General features: G+C 41.1%; 2 protein-coding genes across 4 annotated transcripts in view; one reads left to right on the top strand and one right to left on the bottom strand.

Moving 5' to 3' along the window:
• Nucleotides 1-14,258, bottom strand: part of LOC6584298 (chaoptin) — a 242,412-nt gene that overhangs the window by 39,543 nt on the left and 188,611 nt on the right. The window lies entirely within an intron of this gene.
• LOC6584291 (protein folded gastrulation) overlaps nt 83-14,258 on the top strand; it is a 38,124-nt gene continuing 23,948 nt past the window's right edge. The window contains exon 1 of the mRNA XM_044008407.1: nt 83-275. The gene's annotated coding sequence lies outside the window, so the exon portion shown is untranslated. The remainder of the gene's footprint in view (nt 276-14,258) is intronic.

Below are 14,258 nucleotides of genomic sequence, written 5' to 3'. Positions count from 1 at the left end.
AACAACAACAAAAACAACGCGCCAAATCAGCGAACGACAAGAAAAAAAACCAAACACAAACAAACCAAATAGCAATAACTGCAACAACAACAACAACAACAGGCACCGCGTTGACAACAGCAGCAACAACAACAGCAACAACAGCAACCGCAACAACGCATGCGTAACTGTTGTTGCCTCTGCGCTCTTCTTCACTGCCGCCGCCGCCGCCGGCGACGACGCCTTCTTCTTCGTCTTCTTCTTCTGCTTGCGCCTGGGATATAAAGCAGTTAAATGTAAGTAGTTGTTGTTATTTCTTTTCTTTGCTCTTTCTTTCGGTTTATATACATACATAAATATTTTATTTGGTTTTATTATAATTATTGCCTTTTGTTGGCTGTGCAAATTGAAAACATGTTTTAAATGCAAATTCAATTAAATTTCGCCGTTAAACAGGGCTGAGCGAGCCAGTGAGTGAGAGAGAGAGAGAGAGAGCGAGAGTGGGAATGGGAGCGAGATAGGGCTAGAGCATGTCGGATTAGGTGTGCGCTGCTTGCCATTTGGTAGCTATCAGACAGATCCTTGCCGTTATCCCTGGGCCAGGCCCAGCAGCTGCTGTGGCCTTTGACCTTTTCGCTAATTGCAGGCGCGATGCAAACGCCGCGGCGCCGCGGATGTGATTGCGGATGTGATCGCTGGCTGTCCGGCATCAGCTGCGGCCGGTTTTCGCTGACGAGATCGCATCGAAATACCAAGAAATGCTCACTTGATTGGAGATTTTGCAATGCAAAGAGAGTGCGATTACTTAAATCTCTTTTGTCTTTCCGTTTTTATTTTGTTTTTATTTTTTCTTTTTTCATGCATAAATAAATTTTTTTTTTTTCAAATATTTCAACTGGTTTTTAGCTGATCAATCTTCAGGCTTGATCATCAACTTGTGCTTCGAGTTTTTTGCCTTTGGTGTGTTTTTCAACAACTTAACGGTTCTTAAGTTGTCAATTGATGCTTTATAGCTATTCATATTGATTATTTTAAAGAACTTAATCAGTTATTATTTAATATAACAGGATTCTGAATTCTTGGAAGCGATCTCTTGGGATGTACCTGAGTTAGACCTGCACTCAATTAAGTCTAAGTAGTAGTAGAAGAATTGAGTAATACTTTCTGCATGTCTCAGTTATCAAGTCTATACTTAAATCTAGATCATAAACTTTATATAAATCGACTTTGATCGGCTTTAATCGCAGCTCAATTCACACTAAATCCTTTAGTAAAGCTCCCTCTCTCTGTCTCTCTTATGTTGCTATGTTGCTATTCCAAGTCACGTAATCCCAGTCCAGCAGTAATATTAACCTAAATCGATAGATGAAGAGTTTTCACGGCCCATTGAACCACTTGACTTTGGCTTGGGTCTTATCAGAACAAAAGTCGCAAAATGGAATGAACATTTGGCAAAACAACAAATTCTATTATTTATATAGCTAATGATCATGACAACGATGATGATGATGACGACGATGATGATGATGATGTCATTGGTGTTATCAGTGGGTGCGCGAGTCCCATGGGTCTATATGCATATATGTGTGTGTCTGTGTGTGTGAGTGTGTGTGAGTGTGTGTGGCAAACCGATCATTTCCGCTAGACAGCCAGACAGCTCGACCGCCCTCATATTCCCAGTGAAGCATCTAATGAAATTTAACATTTGGCTTTCGGCATTTCGGCTCTCAGCCCCCAGCCCTGGGAATTACCAAAAATTGTTGACATCCGATTCACAAAAGCAGAGTTCAAATGGTTTTCCACCCAAAACTTCGTGTTTAGGCATTAGAAAGTGTTACAAACGGCACGCAAATCAAATTAAGTACTTTACACACACATACACTACCTCTCTCTCTCTCTCTCTCTCTCTCTCTCTCTCTTACTAGCACAGTTAATAAATCAGCAACGAAACACGAACTCATTTTCGTGCGGCTCTCAATTGCCCAGCCTCCGCCGACTCCTGCTGCACACCCCAGTCGGACTCACGCCGTGACCCAGTCGGATTTTGCCCACTGAAATAGTGGTATATGTTTGCATACATGTGCATGTGTATGGGTTGCAGCCCACGAGGCGCTCGCAGGCTAAACGCATTTGCCAGTTCGCAAAGAATGCAAAGTACGTGCCTTTGGAGCGCTGCGCCGTGACCTCAGCTTCCGTTTTGTATTACTGCCAATCGGCCAGAGTTTTGGTGTTAGCTTTTGATTTCGCCTCGCTTGTCCAGCGAGCAGCTGCAATTCAGCTAATGCGCTGCCAGCTGCACGAATTCTGTAATATTCGGTTACAGCAAAAATATCATCAGAGCGCGAACAGAGCAGCGAAATATATTTGCTCTCTGTCTGTTTTCATTGTTAACGAGCGAAGCAGAGGTCAAGCGGATCGTGTAGCAGAAAAAAAAAAAAAAAACGAATAATAATAAAAAAAATGTTATATTGAAGCAGACAGAATATTCTAGCTTAAAACTGATTGATTCTACAGCATTTTCTGCTTTTATTCAATATAAAAATATGATTTTAAAAATAGATAGATATTATATATATTTATTGTTCTTATACACAGGGTAAGGCACTCAAAGTGCAACCTATTTAAATGGTTATATTCTCGCTTTACAAACTAATTATTATATACATCAAAGTACCACATGTCTGTAAAAATTTTTTGAAATTTGGAATGCATTTACTTTGGGTTAATATGAGTAACTGTTGCCTTAAGACGATCAAGATCTCATTTTGGAGATTGCTAAAACTAATACTTAGCATCTTAGGAGTAAAATATATTATATAGACTGAAAAGAGATTGTACAACTTATTCGATATATGTATATATTATAGATATCTATCTATACCAGTATCCTCCATGAATTTCAATTTGAAGATTGTTAAGGCCTTAGCTTAGCCTGTGAAAGTAGGGCATATATAGTATGGGTAGTTAGACTATATATATATATATATACATACATATATATTGCATAGTAATCTATGTTTACATTCTCATTCTCTCATTTCATTTCAAAGGGATGATTACATATAAAGCAGATAGCATAAGAAAATCTATATATATCATAGATATTTATGTTTCCAATATCCTTCTCGAATTTCTATTTGAAGACTTTTAAATCCTCTGCTTAACCTGTGAAAGGACTATTTCTATCTATCTATGTACTCTCTCTCTATATATATATCTATTCCATAGTTATCTATGCTTACATCATCATTCTCGATTTCATTTGGAAGATTGCTAAGAGTTTAGCTTAGGGATATCAAAAGGCATAGTAAAAGAAACAGCTCTGGCTCTATATACCTATTGCACAGATATCTCCATTTACATCAGCATCCTCGCTCTCTGTAGCTGTAAAAGTTATTAGCTTCATGATTAGCATTTTCCATGGTAATGCACTGATGAATCGATAAAATCTTTTACTATTGATGATTTCGTATGGTACAATAATAACAATGGATGTATTATTATAATAAATGCTATGAATATATTTGTTTGTTATTTTCTGTATAATTGTGAAAAACTAAATATATAAATGAATCGCAGCTGTTAATACTTTTAGCCACTTGTGGACCGCAAACAGTTATCCTAACTGTTTATATAAAGTTCAAATCCAAATTGGATAACGCACTTGACCTTTCCGTGCCACCTGAACCGCAATCGGTTTGTGTTTGTGTGTGTGTGTGTGTGTGTGTGTGTGGGTGAGTTGGCTAAATTGAAATGCCAAAACGCAAGTGGCCGCTGCTTAGAATCCCCCATAAGCGGGCTCCAGCTGTCCCCAAGCTGCGCTAGCCATGTGCAGCGTAGCGTTGCAAGAGTTGCTGCCGCTCTGCCTCTGCTGCCGCTCTGCCTCTGCTGCCGCTCTTCTTCCATCCACTGGGCAGTCAGTTATTTGAGCATGAAATGCCGTCACAGGGTGACTCGGGGCCGGCTTGTGCCGCCGCACTGAGTCATCGGCGTCGCCCGCTTAAGCCCAGCGAAGCGTCAAAGTGTCGACGAACGTCGCGAGGAGCAGAGCGAGAGAGACAGAGAGAGTGTGCGAGAGAGAGAGAGAGAGAGAGAGAGGGAGCAGGCAGGCAGCAGTCGCAGCAGGAATGGTAATTGGCCGAGGGGTAGGCGGAAAGAGGCGGGGAGGGGTTGGCTGATTTGATTGCGGCAGCGCATGTTACGCTTTTGTGGTCATTGTTGTTGTCGTTGCTGCTGTTGCTGTTGTTGTTGTTGCTGCTGTTGCTGCTGTTGCCGGCAGCAAGCGGAAGCAGTAAACAGTTTGGGGCAGCGGCCGCCTAATCGCCAACGATCGACGCAGCTAGCTGAGCACTGGCTGCCACAATTGGCCCACAGGTGCAGCGGTTGACTGCCTCGTTTGATGCCTATAGTGCAACAGCAGCAACAACAACAGCAGCAACAACAACAACAACAGCAACAGCAGCGGCTATTACAATGCGACTTTTTTTTTTATTGTTTTCATTTGGCTTTGCTCGTAATTTACATTACACTCCATGGCCGACAGTCGTCGTTTGTCTTTCTTTATGATGCCTCCACGTCTTCGTCGTCGCCGACAACGAGAGCGACTGGCGGTGGGAGGGGCGTGCCGCGCAGGGGGCGGTGGTTGAGCGAAGCAGACCTTCTTCCGTTGCTGCCGCTGCTGCTGCTGCTGCTGCTATCACTGCTGCTGCTGCTGTTTCTGATATAAGCCAAAGCTCAGTCGACGTCACAGCTGAATGCGTCGCTGCTACTTCCGCTTACAGTTGTTGTTTCTTTCATTCTGCTTCTTCTTCTTCTTCTTTTATTACACTTTATTACACATTTTATATTCCGTTTTCATTTCTATTTCTACTGTTGCTGCTGCTGTCGTCCGTTGTTGTTGCTGTTGTTGCTGCTGCTGCTGCTGCTGCTGTCGCTTCTGTTGCTGTTTTTGGTAAATGATTTAATTATTTTAAATTTGTGTTGCTGCTGTTGCGTTTTTTTTTTCGTGTTTCTGCTTTGCTGTTTACTTGTTTCTTGTTTGTGTCAGCCGCATTTGCATGTGCGACCAGCCACGCCTCCCCCAACACACACACACACACACACACACACACACACACGCACACAGGCGCGCGCCCACCCTTGGGTATGCAGGGGTATTGCTTGGCATGTTATTTGGGAAAGCATAAAAATAAACTGAAAATTAAACGTTGTCAACCGCAAATGTGACAAGCACTTAATTTTCATGCATGTAAAGTGCGACAAGTGGAGGCCAGCATAGCAGGAAGGCAACCGGCGAGTGGTCCTGGATTGGCCGGCCAGGATCTACACGCATACACACACACACATATATAAACATGCACACACACATAAACATGCACACACACGAGCAGAGCCAGGCGACAAGCTTTTATGTCCAGGGAGCTGAACTAGAGACGACAAAGAAGATGAAGAAGCGAAAATGATGGAGAAGAGTAAAGAATAAGAGAATTGACTCAATCAATATACAAAGGAATCAAGATTATTGTAGTAAAAAATATAAAGAATTCCTGATATAGAAAATAGCGGAGGAAACAAAGGGAAGCCTAGAGAGTGTAGGGCGGAGAATAACAAAGTCACAGAAGTCATATCATAAATAAAAGAAAGAGAGAGGGAGCGTGCAAGAGAACTCGTATGATCGATCAAAATTAAAGCGAGAGATAGAGAGAGAGAGAGAAAGCAATGAGACTAATAGGAAAAGAAAGAGAGAGGGAGAGAAAGAGCGAGAGAGAGTAAGTTAGAAAGAGAGAGATGGACAGAGAGAGATGGAGAGAGAGAGAAATAAAAGTAAGACAGATGGCGAAAACGAAAGAGAGAGAGAGAGTAATAGAAAGAGAGACCTATAGAAGGAGAGAGAGACATAGAAAGAGAAAAAATGAACAAAAATAAAGAATCATAAAGAGAAAAAGAGAGAGAGAGAGAATATTAAGAAAGTGAGGTAGACAATACAAAGACAGAGTCACAGAGAAAGAGGTAATAATAGAGAAAGATAGACAGATAGGGGCTGAGTGAGTGAGAGAGGCAGAAAGAAAAGCTAAGAATATGAAAGGAAAAAGATTGATAGCAAAAAGAAACACAGAGGCTGAAATAATACGCATACGAATGTGAGACAGAAAGAGAGGCACACAGAATGAAACAGAATAATGAAAATATATGTATGTACATATATTTAAAATTCACCAAGTTCCTCAATTTCAATGCATCTAATTCTTAACTCTTAAACAAAGAATAAACTAGCTGAAAACAAATTAAATAAATTGAAGATAAAAACATTTGAATCGAACAAGTGTTCTAGAATGTTGAATTCTAGAATATCCCCATCAAGTCGAATATCTCCCATCGCATATTTCCGCATTCAACTCTGCAGTTCTGGAACATTCAGGCAAAACAGTTGCGACAATTTTGTTAGCTGGACAGCAGTGCACCTGTTTGTCTGTGTGAGTGTGTGTGTGTGTGTAGCTTGTAAGTGACATATATGTGTGTGTGTGTGTGTGTGTGTGTGTGTGTCAAGTGTGAAAGCATATGTTTTTACAATGCTAACGTGATGGAAGCTGCATGGCAGGAGAACAAAGCAGAGCAGAGCGTGTGTTGTGGCTTGTGAATGTGAATGCAGCCAAGGAGAGGCAGGAGCAGGAGCAGCAGGAGGAGGCGCAGGAGCGAGAGCAGCCTCAATGTGCGCGGCGTGGCATTTGGTTTGGGCCAGGGCTCGTTAGGGATCACTCTTGTTGTGCATTGCAGTTTTTGGTATGTGCAAAATGGAAACGCGTGTTTTTGCCCGCCACGTTTGTCGCTCTTGTTGTTGCTGTTGTTGTTGCTGTTGTTGTTGCTGTTGCTGTTGCTGTTGATGTTGCTGCTGGCGGCAGCAACACCCACGACCCCTGGGCTAGCTGGCGCATGTTGATGCCGAGGTAAGCCGAGGTGCCAAATGGGGAATGGGGCCAACAACGACGCTGGCATCCGCTACAGCTGTTTGCGGTAGCCGGCGCTGTTTTGCTTGACAATGCTCATTTCAGTTTGTGGCCCTCAAAACTGTATGTGTGTGTATGTGTGTGCATATGTGTATATATGTATGTGTTTTATATATATCATATTGTTATCATATTGTGTTGTTTTATTAGGTTTGTTTATTATTCATTTTCTTTTTTTTGTTTTTCTTTCTGAAGTAACGACACCAGCAACAAACAACAAACAACAAACAACATAATTTTATTATCTGATTAACGTGAAAAAACTCGCTTTTGCTTTTTATGTAAACTAACTAAAATCAAATAAAGCGCAGCTTTTTGCTTTCCATTGCGCTAAACTTAATTTGAGGCGTGCCAAGAGGCCTGATCACATGATGTTTGCACCCAGGGCTATGCGTAGCGAATCACTGACAACAGCAACGACAGCAGCAGCAGCAGCAACAGCAACAAGAGCAATAATTGCTGCTGCATTGTATTCTTGTTGTGCGGGGCCAAGAGTCGAATTATGTGAGAAATGTATTAAAATTTGTTGCGACAGCGAAATGCAAGCATGCCAATTGCCAGCAACACCAACAGCAGCAGCAGCAGCAACAGCAGCAACAGCAACAGCAACAGCAACAGCAACAGCAACAGCAACAACAACAACAACAACAACAACAACAGCAACAACAGCTATTGCCTTTGCTATCACAGCCAGCCCTCTGCTTCATGCGCCCACACCAATGCCAGCAATTGCAGCGGGGCCAAGCAAGCAGCAGCTGCTGCTGTTGTTGTTGCTGTTGCTGCTGCTGCTGCTGCTGGCTGTGTGGCATCTTTTGCAGAAGTTTTCTCATGAACTGATGGCGCCCTCTTTGCTGAATGGGCGATTGGCCGTGTGACCGCCGCTGACATGTTGCTGATGCCTTCGGCAGCAATAGCAGAGGCAACAGCAACAGCAACAGCAGCAGCAGCAGCAACAACAACTAATAAGAACAACAGTAGCCGCATTGTTGGCAGTTGTTAACGTTGTGTGCTGTCAATGATTTTGTGGTTCAAGCAATTCAATTGAAAATGCAATGCAATGCATTAGGCGATGATGACGTTGTCGGAGGACGAGCACGAATGACGATGACGATGACGATGACGAAGACGAAGACGATGCTGCTGACTGAACAATGCGAGTCATGGGTGGGCCATGGATCGGACCAAAGCTATCCGCCGATCACGACCAGGCGGCCCTTCTCAATTGTTGTTGCTGCTGCCATTGCTATTGCTATTGCTATTGCTGGAGTTGTCGTTGCTGTTGCTGTTGCTGTTGTTGTCGTGCAATGGAACGTGAGATGGCAGATAAATCAATGCCGGCCACAGCAGCAATATATGCTGGCATTGTTGTTGCTCCACATTCAAAATCATTGAACTAATGAGCGGGCCTGTTAGCGGCGGCCGCAGCAGCCACAGCTGCAACATGTTGCTGCGATGAAGACACACGGCAGCAGCAGCAGCAGCAGCAGCAGCAGCAGTACCAACAGCAACAACAACAACAACAATTGTGATAAGCACAGCCATAGAAAGTTTAATGACTTTAACAAAGGCGCAGGGAGAGCGAGAAAGACAAAGACAGAGAGAGAGAGAGAGAGAGAGAAGTACACACCGAGTGGGAGAGAGAGAGACCGCAATCGTATGCCAACTTTGTCTAATCGAAATCAAAAACAAAACCACATTTAAAGTCGCAAAAACAAAACAAAAACAAAAACAAAAAACAAATGGAAACATCGGGCGAACATTGACCTCCATTGAACTGATCGTCAGCTCCTCCCCAGGGGCGGTGGGTGTGCCAAGGGGGGCGAGGGAGGCAGTGAGGCCTGTGTTGCTGGGGGCAGGCTGTATGTCATGCTGTCACATAGATTACAACAACTGCGCAACAGCTACGACAGCCATGGCTATAGCTATAGCTAGAACTCAAGCTATAAAGCAGCGATTATAGCTGAAGCTAAATAGCCGTAAATATAGGTAAACTACGGCTAAGCCGCTAAGGTGTCGACTAAAGTTGAAGCTGAAGATTAAGCTAGTTAATAACTATTTTAGCTATAGCCAAAATCATAGAGTCCACTAGTTTAGCTTTAGATATGTGTGATTATAGCCAAATGTTCTGTAGCTAAATAACAGCTGCTTAGCTCTATTATGGCCATAGGCTACAGCATTTGGCTGAATCGTAGGCCTAAATATTGCTCAAACTGAAGAGTTCTGCCGAAGTTTCAGCTAGAACGGAATAGCTGAGAAAATGATTAGTTGAAGATTTCCGCTAAAGTTTCAGCTACAGCTGAATAGCTGAAAAGCTAATTGGTTGAAGATATTTGCTAACTTTTCAGTTAGAGCAAAATAGCTAAAAGAAGATTTGCAGATTCCCTTCGCTGTATAACTATTTAGCAACTGAGCTATACTAGCTATAGCTAGATATTAAATCGATTTTGGCTATGTAGGTTTGGTTTTAGCTGTTAAGCTATTTCGCAGCTGATTTAACTAGCTGAAGTTTTATTGAATGGATTTCGGCTATAAAGTTTTGGCTATAGCTGTTTAAATATGTATATAAATCTAGCTACGTTTATGCAGTTGCTTTATAGATTTAGCTATATTAAAGCTGTTTTTTTTTTCCTTTTTCATAGTTCTAGCTCAGTTTAGGTCTACATATCGTCAATTATATACAGATAAAGAGGTGGCTATTTAAAGCCACATTTCAAGCTATATTTTTGAATATACTATAACGGCATATTTCTGCTGATAATGGTTAATGGTTACAGAAATCGACGGTTGGGCTCTTTGACCCGCTTGAAGCACCCCCGGACAACTGTGCGGCTTTTGACTGTCCCTGAGTTGAACTCAAGCTGTGGTGGGGTCGTAGAGCAGAGCGGTGGCAGGGAGAGAGGGAGGGAGCTAAGCGGACTTCTCCTTGTCATTGTCAGTTGCAATTAATTAAGCTTTAATCATGTCTTGGCCATGCAATCACTTTCGGATCTGTTGCAATCGACAGACGCAGAGTTCAAGCCTCAGGCATTCAAGTTTCTGCTGCAGCAGCGGTAGTGGCAGAGGTAGTGGCAGCGGTAGTGGCAGCGGTAGCTGCGCCAGCTCTGTCAGCTCTGTCAGCTGGTTTCATGAATAGCTTACAAATGACTCGCACCACTCAAACCACTCGCAGACGACATTCATATTTCAGTTGGCAATTATGATTGCATTGAAATTCGTTTCATTATTTCTTGGATTCTGCGCAATATGTGTTGGAGCACTCAAGATTTAGTTATCGAATAAACTCATCGATTGTTGTACGTAATTTCAAGGGTGATAAGCTATATGAGATGTAAGCGATCTCTTAACTAGCTCTAATGAGGCATAAGTGCAAGCTTTTTGATTGATTGTATGAGACATGAGGGAAGGAATTGGAATTGGAAGAAAGATCAAAGCGAACGATATTTGGCTTGAATATTAATTTGGATTAACTCTGAGAGCTCAACTGCAAGCAGAAAGGTAAAATGATTGAAATAGAGACTTTGATATAATGAGTGGTGAAGAGAGAGAGAGAGAGAGAGAAACAGAGAGAGAGAGAAACAGAGAGAGAGAGAAACAGAGAGAGAGAGAAACAGAGAGAGAGAGAGAGAGAGAGAGAGAGAGAAACAGAGAGAGAGAGAAACAGAGAGAGAGAGAAACAGAGAGAGAGAGAAACAGAGAGAGAGAGAGAGAAATAGAGAAGGCGCGAAAACATGCCAGAGTGATAGAGAGATATATAGGATAAAGAGGAAGGAGAGCAGTACAGAATCGAGAATGACCAAAGATGAAGAATGAATTAGAGAAAATACGGTGTTCCACAATGAGAGAGAGAGAGACAGTGAGAGAGAGAGACAAACAGAGATGGCTCGAGAAACTGCCAGAGTGATAGAGAGATATATAGGATAAAGAGGAAGGAGAGCATTAGATAATTGGGACTTCAGAACAAGAAAGCTATAGAAAGACAGAGAGAGACAGAGAGTGAGAGAATGAGAATGAGAGAGCAATAGCTGCAGTAGTTATATAGACGAATTGAGAATGACCCAAAGAAGACGTGAGAATTAGAGAAAAGACGGTGTTCCACAACGAGAGAGAGAGAGAGAGAGAGAAAGAGAAAGAGAGAAAACATGCTAAAGCAGTTACAGAGCCAGATTAAGACAGCGACAAAAACAGATGGAGAAAAAAAGAGACACAATGGGGCGAGGGTGTTCCACGAAGAGTGAGAGAGGGAGAGCGAATAATGATGCATCTGACTATTCCCTTTCCGTGTTGCAAATGTCCTCTAACACAGCTTCTACACTTCGCCTTCGGAATTTTGAGGCTAGCGAGAAAAACAAGAAAGTACTCCCCTCGGAATTATGAAGTGGCGTAACTTCTGCGGCTTGATATGGACTTGTTTTATGAACTGCAAGCCCGACTTCGGCGCTGTTTGCCCGGATAACCCTTCTGGAGCGGCGGCAGCAGAGAAAAGTTTTCATTGCTCATAAATTTTAACGCACTTGACAATAATGATATTATAATCATTTATTTCTGCTGTCGCAGTTTTGTTTTTTTTTTTTTCGCCCCTCCTCTTCTTCTTCGTCATATTTTTTATGACCAGAAGAAAACAAGTCCAAAATTTGCGTTTAATTTAAAAGTATTTTATTTATTTTTGCATTTAGGTTTTTTTTTTTTGTTGCTTTTGTCTTTGCATAAGCGCAAATTATGAACAGCAATAAAAAAGTAACGAAGAAAACAACAACAACAACAACAGCAATGGCAACAGCAACAATCTGCAGAAATGCCAAAAAAAATTAATAAGAAGCCGACGAAGCTGTGAGATGATTGCAAACGTCTCACAGGCAGAAGCTGCGCCGTCAACTCTTGCGTCAACTGCGCCGTCGGCGTCGGCGTCGGCGTCGACTGCGGCGACATTGCTTGGCGCTAATTTGATTTTTGTTGCTTTATCGGCGCCGCGGCGACTGCAGCTGTTGCAGTTGTTATAGTTGTTGTTGTTGTTGTTGTCGAAGTTGTTGTTATTGTTGTCGTCGTCTGGGGAGTTACATTTTTGACATTTAAACGTGTTTTTGGCACTTGACGCCGCCCGTTACTGTTATTATTATTGTTGTTGTTGTTGTTGCTTTTTTTCACTTTTTTTTTGTTTGCCTTTGCTTTACTGTTGCTGTTGTTGTTGTTGTTGTTGTTGTTGCTTCTGTTTTTTTGTTGGCTCTCTTCTTTTATTGTTCAATTTTTATTATCTTTCTTGATTTGCGTTTTGCTGTTTTTATAGCGCTTGCCTGATTTTGTTGTTGTTGCTGTTGTTGTCTTCTGTTTTTGTTTTTGGTACAAGTTTTCACCACTGTGGCCCACAGCGCCAACCCTTGCCCATGGGTAACTCGAAAATCTGGTGTCCACTCATAGAAATTTCTCAGCCGAATGCAAATTTTACTTTTATGGCTTGGCATGCTTTGGACTTGGCTATTTGCTGCTGACTTACTTACCATCTCTGTATGTATGTGTGTGTGTGTGTCTTTTTCACTCCCCCCTCGCTTGAAATGGCAGAAAAGCAGAAATTTGATTGCAATTTGGCGCAGTGTACGAACGCACTGTGAGTGATCCTGGCTTGGTCTGCGGGCCGACAAATTGAATGTCAAGTTGAAATGGCAGAAACCTGTTTGATTTCAAAGCAACGGCAGCCAAAATAACGATTGAAATAGACACAAAGCGTTGCGTGCGTGGGGGCGTGGCATGTTTAGGGTCCACACTGGCTGGGGCATATGGCGTCTTTTTTTTTTTTTTTTTTTTTTTATTTTGTTTTTGGTTCCTTTACTTTGGCTGACATCGATTCGGGCGAACGCTCATCGAGGCGTAGAATTAAACTGTCAAATTCAACAAATAACTGGATTTGTTACATCGAATGCCGCTGCACGGCAAATTCGAAAGGAAGGCAACAGAAAGAGAGCCAAAATATTTCTATGCGCCAGCCCGCACATGGGTCAAAATTTTCCAGGAAATGGCAAATGGGAAACGAGCCATAGCTTAAAGCTATTTAACTTGAGCACAGCTTCTACAATATTCCAGAGAAACTCATCCACTGATAAAGCTCTATATATATTGTATATATACTTATTTACTATATATTTCTATATAAACAGCTTTAATCATCACCCGATTTGGTTGTTTTGTCAAATTTTATGTAAGCACACACAAAAGCTCTGGCTGGAATTATACTCAAGGTCTTTTAAATGGGGTATAAATACAGATATAAGTCTATATACATATATATATGTATATATATATCTGATACGCCCAATACCCACAGCCGCACTTCCTCTCGGCAACAAATAGACGCAAAACATTTGCGCATTTACAAATTTGCTTTGGTTTTGTGTTACAAGAACTCAAAAAAAAAAAAAAAATTTATATGTATATATATATATCAAACTCTGATATGAAAGCACATAGCACACATTCCCAATTTCAAAATCGTCTAAACAAAGTATTTTGCTAATTTACCAAATGTCGTATATAGAAATTCTGAAATTACGTAGCGAGCTTCCATGAAAGCACATTAAAGCTGTGTCTAAAGCAGTGCTTTCAGTATGATGTGGACAAAATCTAAAGCAGATTAGGAGTTGAAAAAATGTTTAATATTAGTATATCATCAAATCAGGGCAATTCGTGTTTCAAAACTATTTCCAATCTTTAGATCTCTAGATTTTACTTTTAAAGTACTCTTAAATTAGTTTTTAATAAGTTTGTCTTTAGTCACTTTAGTCAATTTGTATTATGAAGAATGCGAAAACTGAAGCACATAAAAAATGAAAATATTCTTTAATCATATTTTTGAAATTAGAAAAATTCTTATTAATAATAATAAAATAATAATGCACTTCCACCATCAATTTATGAAACTAAGAAAATTCTTGCTATAAAACTACTTTAAATGTCTAGATCTCTAGATTTTGCTTTTAAAACAACTTAAGAAAAATTTATAATATAACTTTCAATTTGCATTGCTCGACTCCTGCCACTGGAGCCCTCAGCATTTTGAAGCTTTGTCTTACGTTACTCTGATCAATTTCTATTACGAAGAAGGCAAAAGCTGAAGCACATAAAAGTTTAAAAAAGCTTTCATCATCAATATATGAAATTAGAAAAATTCTTATTATAAAACTACCTCTAGTCTCTAAACTCAAGTGCTTTAAGCTAAGCTTTAACACTACTTTAATGAGCTCTTTAAGCCACAAGCTTTTTAAGGTGATCCATTTAAGCAACTTTCAA

Source organism: Drosophila mojavensis, unplaced genomic scaffold, assembly GCF_018153725.1.
Source record: "Drosophila mojavensis isolate 15081-1352.22 unplaced genomic scaffold, ASM1815372v1 contig_136, whole genome shotgun sequence".
Classification (NCBI taxonomy): domain Eukaryota; kingdom Metazoa; phylum Arthropoda; class Insecta; order Diptera; family Drosophilidae; genus Drosophila; species Drosophila mojavensis.
This window is presented reverse-complemented; position numbering and strand designations above follow the sequence as displayed.